We start from the raw sequence: 7,587 nt of genomic DNA, 5'->3' as shown, positions 1-7,587 counted from the left end.
CGTTTGTCTAGTAAGTGCTGTAATAGTCGAAATCGACGTGCAGTTTCCTGTCTTTTCAGTCTTGTGTGAGGATTACAGGTAAGTCGTTTGTCTAGATGTAGTCCAAGGTAGCGGATCTGTTCAAGAGGAATAAGTGGGGTATTATTAAAAGATACTGTAGGGCAAGACGAAGGTTTACGACCAAGGGTAAAGGTAATTTTATGGGATTTATTGGAATTAATTATTCTAGGGAGCGGAGAGGGTTAGGGGTAAGGGGCACTGTGCTACGAACTCCAAGAACGCGGGTTTGAATCCGGCTGTGATAGATAATTATTTATTCTGTTACCATAGCTTTGAGTCAACCCTGTGGGTTCAGGAGCCCTCCGAGTTTTACCCAGCCTCATGAAGTGAGTACTTTTAATTGGGGAGAAATCTGGCGGTCAAGCGTAATTCTGAACACATCATCTCCTTGTACAATCGTTGGTATAGCAATAGTTCTTCCTTAGCACAGCATGCTTGATCCTTCACCCTTTATTAAAAATTGTGGAAAACTTTTCAAATACACAATATATTTTATAACATTATTAATTCACAAAACGAAATACATTTACACACCATATCAAGACTAGGACATACAGTTATTTATATGACACTCTAATATTATTATTAATCTAGCTAAGATTAAGAATCATGTGTTGACATTGTGGAATTAGGGTGCTTCGCAAGTAAGGCGTTGTGTTACTATCTTCAGTACTCGGGTTCGAATCCGGCTGTGGTAGATAATTATTTATAGTTACTTTAGCTCTTAGTTATCCCTGTGGGTTCGGGAGCCCTCCTAGGGCACAATTAGCTTCTTTAAATAGGTCCCCTTAATTGGGGAAAAAACTTGGTGGTTGAGCGTGATCTGGAACAAATCATCTTGCGAGGGCCGTCCGTAGCTACGTAGAGGGAGTTGAGGTCTAGGTAGGTCTTAGCAACCTCGGAACTGCAGCGGCGTCGGTTTAAATCCGGCCTGAGAGGTCAACTTTTATTTCTGTGGCGGTCCCATATATAGAAAACTTGATTTGGTCAGTATATGTCCTTGACGATTAGTGAAAAATAATATCTCTATGATTTATAAGTAGTTTTTGTACTTTAGTATAGCGGTAGTTGTATTTTCATATTTTTTCGTAAGAACCTGTGTAGGCTTAGATTTTAGTTAAAATATCAGGACATTGGAAAATTCTAGTTCCATTTTTATTCTTTGTTCAATATTTGCTTAAGAAGAGAGGTAGAAAATGTGGAAGCATTTAAATTAAATGATATAAAAAATATGTTTATTTCCTCAAACGAACATAATATTTTTATGTTCCCGCGGCTTACCCGAGACTTTTAATAATAAAAAGAAAAGAGTGTGTGTGGGTCTGGAATAGGTTGAAGAATTGTCCGACCCTTAGTTACTGTAACCTGCTCCATGAACCTTTTTTTTGTCCGCCTTCCTGGTAATTTTTATATGCGGGATTGGGGGCGGAGGGGAGGAGTTTATCGAGAGGTAATCAACCTATTATAACCATGGTGGAGGGTGAAGTTTTTGTTTCTTGGGACCATGAAATGAAGCTCAACGAAAGGCCACACACTGACAAAAATTTTTAAGATGCTGTTTTGGTGCAACATTTTTGCTAATGTGCGGGGCCCTTAAGGTTGTAGGGCTTAGTAACCAATGGATCTCCGAAAAGTTAATAAATAATGAACCAACGGATAAACGACCGAGGAGTAGACCTAACCGCAGGCTGGAGAATTGTGTCTAGAATGATTTAATGGATTTGGGTTTAGGCGACGTTGAGTATATGGATGTAGACAGCGATTGTTGTTATAGAAACCAATCCTTCGGGTTCGCTAAGCTTTTTATTATTAATATTTACTATTTTATTGGCCCTAGTATAATTTTTTGGGGCATGGATTCTTTTTACAGAAATCTTCAAAATTATGATTAACTAGAAGACTGACCACTCACAGAATTCCTAACACTCACTATTTTGTGAAGTGCTCAGAATAAACTATAGATGCCACTTTATATTTTCTAAAAAACATTGACCTAGACGTTCTTTTCGATACAATAATTGCCTTTCATCTTTTCGAAAATACGAAAATGTTTAAAATTATTAGAGTGACTTTCAGTTCCTACCTAATGACTCAGGCACGATTCACTACCATTAAAATTTGCAAGTCGCACAGAAGACTTGACACACAGTGCTCCTGTACTCCGTTCAGGCAAAGAAAGGATATTTATGTTTATTGTTTATTCTGTATTACTATATATACATATGGTTTTGTTTGAAATAATAAAATTAATAGTAGGGTGAGAAAAAAAAGACTTGGCAGAATGCAAATTTTATAATGCCAAAAATAATTATTTTAAATATAATCTTTTCTGCTTGAGACTGGTATTTATTGTTTAAATAAATCCATTGGTATCCATATTAAGTCTCAACACTCTTTATTTTTCTGTCCAACGTTTCGGCCATCCTCAAGGACAATCTTAAATATAAATTTACACCTCACATCCAATTATTTAAAAGCGTTTTTTCGTCGTAAACCTCTACCCTCCTGTCCTACAGTATCCTTTCTAAATACTCCACTAACGCCTGTTGAACAGATTCGATACTTAGGACTCCATCTTGTCAAGAGACTTACTTGGAATCCAAACACAAGACTGAAACGACAAGAAACTGCTCGTAGATTTCAATTGCTACAACACTTACTTGACAAATGCTCTAAACTTCCCGTTCACTATAACAAATTAGTATACACTATGATAATCAGATCAATTTGGACATATGGAATTGAGCTCTGGGACTACACCAAACCATTAAATTCCTCCCGCATCCAATCCTTACAATCCAAAATCCTACGTAAAATCCTTGATGCTCCTTATTACGTTACAAATAAACTCATTCACAAAGACCTTAACATCCCATTCGTTGCAGAATTGGCCCAAAACAGATATGCGTCTTTTCATTCCAAACTCCTTAACCATCCTAACCCATTAATTCTTAATCTTTCATCCTTAATAATCCTCCGAGGCGTTTGAAAAGAAGATGGCCACGGGACCTTCTAATTTAAATTAATGTTTGAAGTACCACGGATGGGTGGTTCCTTCCCAAGATTTTCAAGTGTATATGAAACATACAACATATTTACTTATTGTACAGTTGTAAATTACATTAAATAAATTTAAAAAAAAGCGTTTTGAGGGATATTCTGTCCAGGTCATTAATTACAAGTTAAATCACCCTATTATGTCACAATTGCATTAATGTTTAAAAATTTTAATTTTAGACTCTCAACTATCATATAAACAATACAATGTTTAAGGTGGTATCTGTAGTTTATTCTGAGCAATTTACAAAATAGTGAGCGTAAGGAACTCTGTGAGAGGTCAGTCTTCTAGTTATAATTGAGAAGATGGCTGGAAAAAGAATCCACGCCCCAAAAAAATTATACTAGGGCAATGAAATAGTAAATAATAATAATAATAAAAACCTTAGCGACCCGGAGGATTAATTTCTATAACAACAATCACTCTCTACACCCATATCCTCAACGTCGTCTGAATCCAAATTCATTAAATCATTCTAGATGGAATCCTCCAAACTACGTTTCGGCCTACCCCTTGGACATTCACTCATTAGTTCATTGTTTATTAACTTTTTGGAGAATCCGTTGGTTACTAACCCCTTAACATGGATTCCAATTGAATTATTTAAACAAAAATGATTACATTTTTATCACAGCTGAAAGTCCTAAAAACTACATTTACTCATCAGTTTGAGAAACATCTGTCTAACTAGTTCAAACTTGCCAATAAAGATAATTCGGTAATTAGTTTGTTTACTTGTTTTTTAATGATATTCACTTTAAACATAATATGTTTGGACATTGTAAGTAATAATTTATGTAATATTTTCACGGAAAACATATATATCCAATATTTTTCTTACGATAGCATGATGTCTGTCATCGCCTTGTTGATCGTTTGATAAATCCGTATTTGTATTATTTTGACTTTAAGCCGATGAGCTAGATTTGTCAAGGTAGTGGATTAAATAGCGCTTGGTTAGTAATCGTTTCATATTTAAAGCAGTTGGGAAGTGATAGTGACCGTAAACAAGGCCAGCGGAGACTGAATTATATATCAGTTATCGGAACATTGCTCGAGATATTCCATCACAGCCGATTACTCTTCAAAGCTTTCCAATGATTGGTCTTTTGGTATGCTCTTTGTACATAAAACTTCTTGGTCTGACTTTTAAATCGGCAGGTTTTCTAACAAAATGTGGATTTTTAGGGATAATTTATACATTTGAAATATGGCATTTTTTTAATAAACTTCTTTAAAGAAATATAAAATTAAATAAAAACTATATAAATCATTAAAGAGTCCTTAAATCTGAAAGTATATTGCCTGTTCGGAGCGAGTATTGATTGAGGACAGTTATTAATATTATATTTTTTTTTCATATCAAATCTTTACAATTACTGTAATTTATAGTTACATAATAGATGATAATAACATTTTGTTATTATTTATTTTGTCTGATCTATTGATGGGGATTTCCACTATATTAATTATTATTTACTTCTTATTATAGGCAACACAGGAACCAGATTTCCCTGTATTGAGCGGAGCCATAAGCCTCCAAGTGTCAGTGAAAGAATCATATTCCTCCACCGTCTTTAGGTAGGACTCTCCGTCGTTCCCTCCCACTGCATAGATTTTGTTCCCGAGAACGGCAGCTCCGATACTGTCCCTGCACACTGCCATTGGTGATATTGATATCCATCTGTCAGCAATTGGATCATATTTTTCTACACTAGAGAAACGACTCCCACCGCAAGGTAAATCAAATCCACCAATAGCATACAAGTTTCCTTCCAAGACTACCGCGGCAATTCCACCTCTCCTCTTTGACATTGGAGCACAACTGTACCATTTGCCTGAGAGAGGATCATATGCTTCGAGAAGGTCGAGACAGGCTATGCCGTTCCTCCCTCCGGCGACGTACAATCTGTTCCGGAGGTACGCTACACCGATCATAGAACGTGGACACGTCATCGGTTTCACGTAAAACCATTCACCCGTGCCCGGATCCCACCGTTCTACAGTGTTCAGAAAGCTCCACCCGTCATCTCCTCCTACCGCATAAATAGGTCCACTTGAACCCCAGGTAACTAAACCCAGTGCATGCCTTGCTGTCAGCATTGGTGAAATATCTGCCCAGACCATGCAATTGAGATCTAAATATTCAGCTGTGCTCAATGTCCTCAGGCCATCTCGCCCCCCTATCATGAAGATTCGATGATCCAAGGTGGTCACACCTAACTGCAACCGCTGGTTACATTTCTTGGCCACCATTCGCCATCTGTTGTGACGTGGTGAGTACTCCTTCACTGTACAGGCGCAATGCAAGAATCCTTCTACTCGTTCACAACCGGCCACAAAGTATAAGCTTCCGAGAGTAGATTTCCTAGGGGTGATTCTTGCTGGAGGGTACTTGGTTCGTCTTTCTGGCAGTACATAGTACGAAAGAGCCTCGATGACCATTGAAGTTCCGCACTGTCCTATTTTGGGGACGACTTCTTCCACTAAGAATTGCGGCGGTAGTAACGGTAACTTCACGAACCCAAGAAGCCTTTCGAGATGAACACGCCTGTTTCTTATATCATACTCGATCCACTTCATCACAGCTTGGAATACCGATACTTCAGAATTCACATTGATGTAATCAGAAGAGATGAGTTTGACAAAATCTTCTAATTGCATTAGTAGAAATTCTTCGTTGTCTATAACTAGTTCGAAATTTTCCTGTATGTATGCAGCAGCCGCGTCGCGAAGTTGGTTGCAATGCCTGGACTCGGCAAAGGTCGCAATTCCAATGCAGTTGCTCGCGTCAAGTTGTTGAATCATAAACTTTGTGCAAGCATCAACGACTCCCAAAAATCGGAGCAGAACGGCTGTTGCTAGAATGCTCTCTACGGTGTCCTCCTTGACATCTATGCTTCCAGTGTAAGCGTATGATATGAGTGAGCTCAGGGCGTGCCCGTCGACTTCGTGCATTTCTACCACCTCAGCTTTTGATTCAATGAGGTCTGAGTTGAACATTGCGAGGAAGTAGTCTGACACAGAGGCAAGCACTACCTTGTGAACCCTTAGCATGGTGTCTCCTGCCTTGAGAGTGACGTCAGTCAGCTGATCGGTGATGAAGAGGTGGGACATCTTCTTGAAGCCTTCCGACGGGTGGTTGGGATTCGCGTAATGGCCCACCTGTTGTCCTCTCTCGTCTGACAATTCTAAGATCCCACTCATAATAAGAAAACGATTTAATCGCTGGTTTCTATTATGGCAATCTTCTTAAATAATTAAAATATTTATGACTGGTTTGTATAAGTTGTGGAAGTAAATATAAAGACGCTTTTGTTTCAAAGATTTTAAAATTTTTTCATACGTTTCGTTGACACATGTTTTTTTCCAAACACATAAAGTTCCGAAAATTTCCAAATTCGATTACGAACTTCAAAATTATTCTAGTCTATAAAATACGTCGTTATTTATACTAACCTCTAAATTTGTTGCGAATTAAGGTTGCATAGTAATAGTTTAAACAACTTATTACCTCTTTGTAATAACATAGTTTGATAAATTGTTATCTCTCTTACTGTTATTAGTATTGATCAGAAGAATGCAGTTTATTGATTAAGAGTGTGTTTATTCGATTTGTATGATATCTAGTGATAAAGTGATGTTATTTCCCTCGCTACCGACATTTGGTGACAACTTTTCTTATCTGAAATATTGTGCCCTCTGTGTCTAAGCAAAAAATATTGTTAAGTGCATATTTTAAGCTTTAACAAATGGTTAAATTAATTGGAAATGATTTCAATTGTTTATTAAGCTAATTAAACTAAGAAGGTTTTCAATTTATAAGAATATATATTAAATAAATAAACATAATTTATAAAATTGAAATGAAGTTTGAAAATAAAATAAACAGTCTCCTGCTAGCTGTAAATAGTTCCTTGGACGTGGATGTGGATAAGCTAATCTAAAAGGTTTTAAAACAATCTCGGAGGAAGGAGTATAACGGAGGGGATAAGCTGGCAGAAAAAGTGAAGCCAAAAAGGCAGGTCTTATGTACTTTTTGGGGCGTGGGAGAGAAGTAGGAGAAGAGTACGAACCAATCACTGGCTCTCTTTTGTGTCAGTTTAGATTACAATGGTGTACATTCCAATTGACCTCAACGTAAACTTTTCTTTCATAGGAGTGGGCTTATGGCCTCACTTTTGTTCGAAAGAGAGTAGGGTTGTACAACCATCCTGAGAACAATAGGAAAATAAATAGATCTGACTCACTGTGATTTGAAGTGCCGTCCATTACTGATGCATAAGGTTAGAAATAAAACCAATAGGAATTCCAGACGTCTGTGGCTAATAGATAAGCCGGGGAATTAAATTCAAAACGTGTGTTACTTTTCCTTAAATGACGGAGTCCCAAAAGCAAACTTTGCGTTTCACAAGTCTGCCTGAACGAGTTTTGTAGCCTGATGGAGGTTCTGGTCGAGTTTAGAATCG

The 7,587-nt window shown here is 37.4% G+C and overlaps 1 pseudogene; it reads right to left on the bottom strand.

Moving 5' to 3' along the window:
• Positions 1-4,528: 4,528 nt before the first annotated feature.
• LOC106686198 (kelch-like protein 4 pseudogene) lies at positions 4,529-6,792 on the bottom strand (annotated as a pseudogene).
• Between the last annotated feature and the right edge of the window lie 795 nt (positions 6,793-7,587).

The sequence above is a fragment of the Halyomorpha halys genome, unplaced genomic scaffold (genome assembly GCF_000696795.3).
Source record: "Halyomorpha halys isolate HHAL.00 unplaced genomic scaffold, Hhal_1.1 Scaffold797.1, whole genome shotgun sequence".
In the NCBI taxonomy this organism is placed as follows: domain Eukaryota; kingdom Metazoa; phylum Arthropoda; class Insecta; order Hemiptera; family Pentatomidae; genus Halyomorpha; species Halyomorpha halys.
This window is presented reverse-complemented; position numbering and strand designations above follow the sequence as displayed.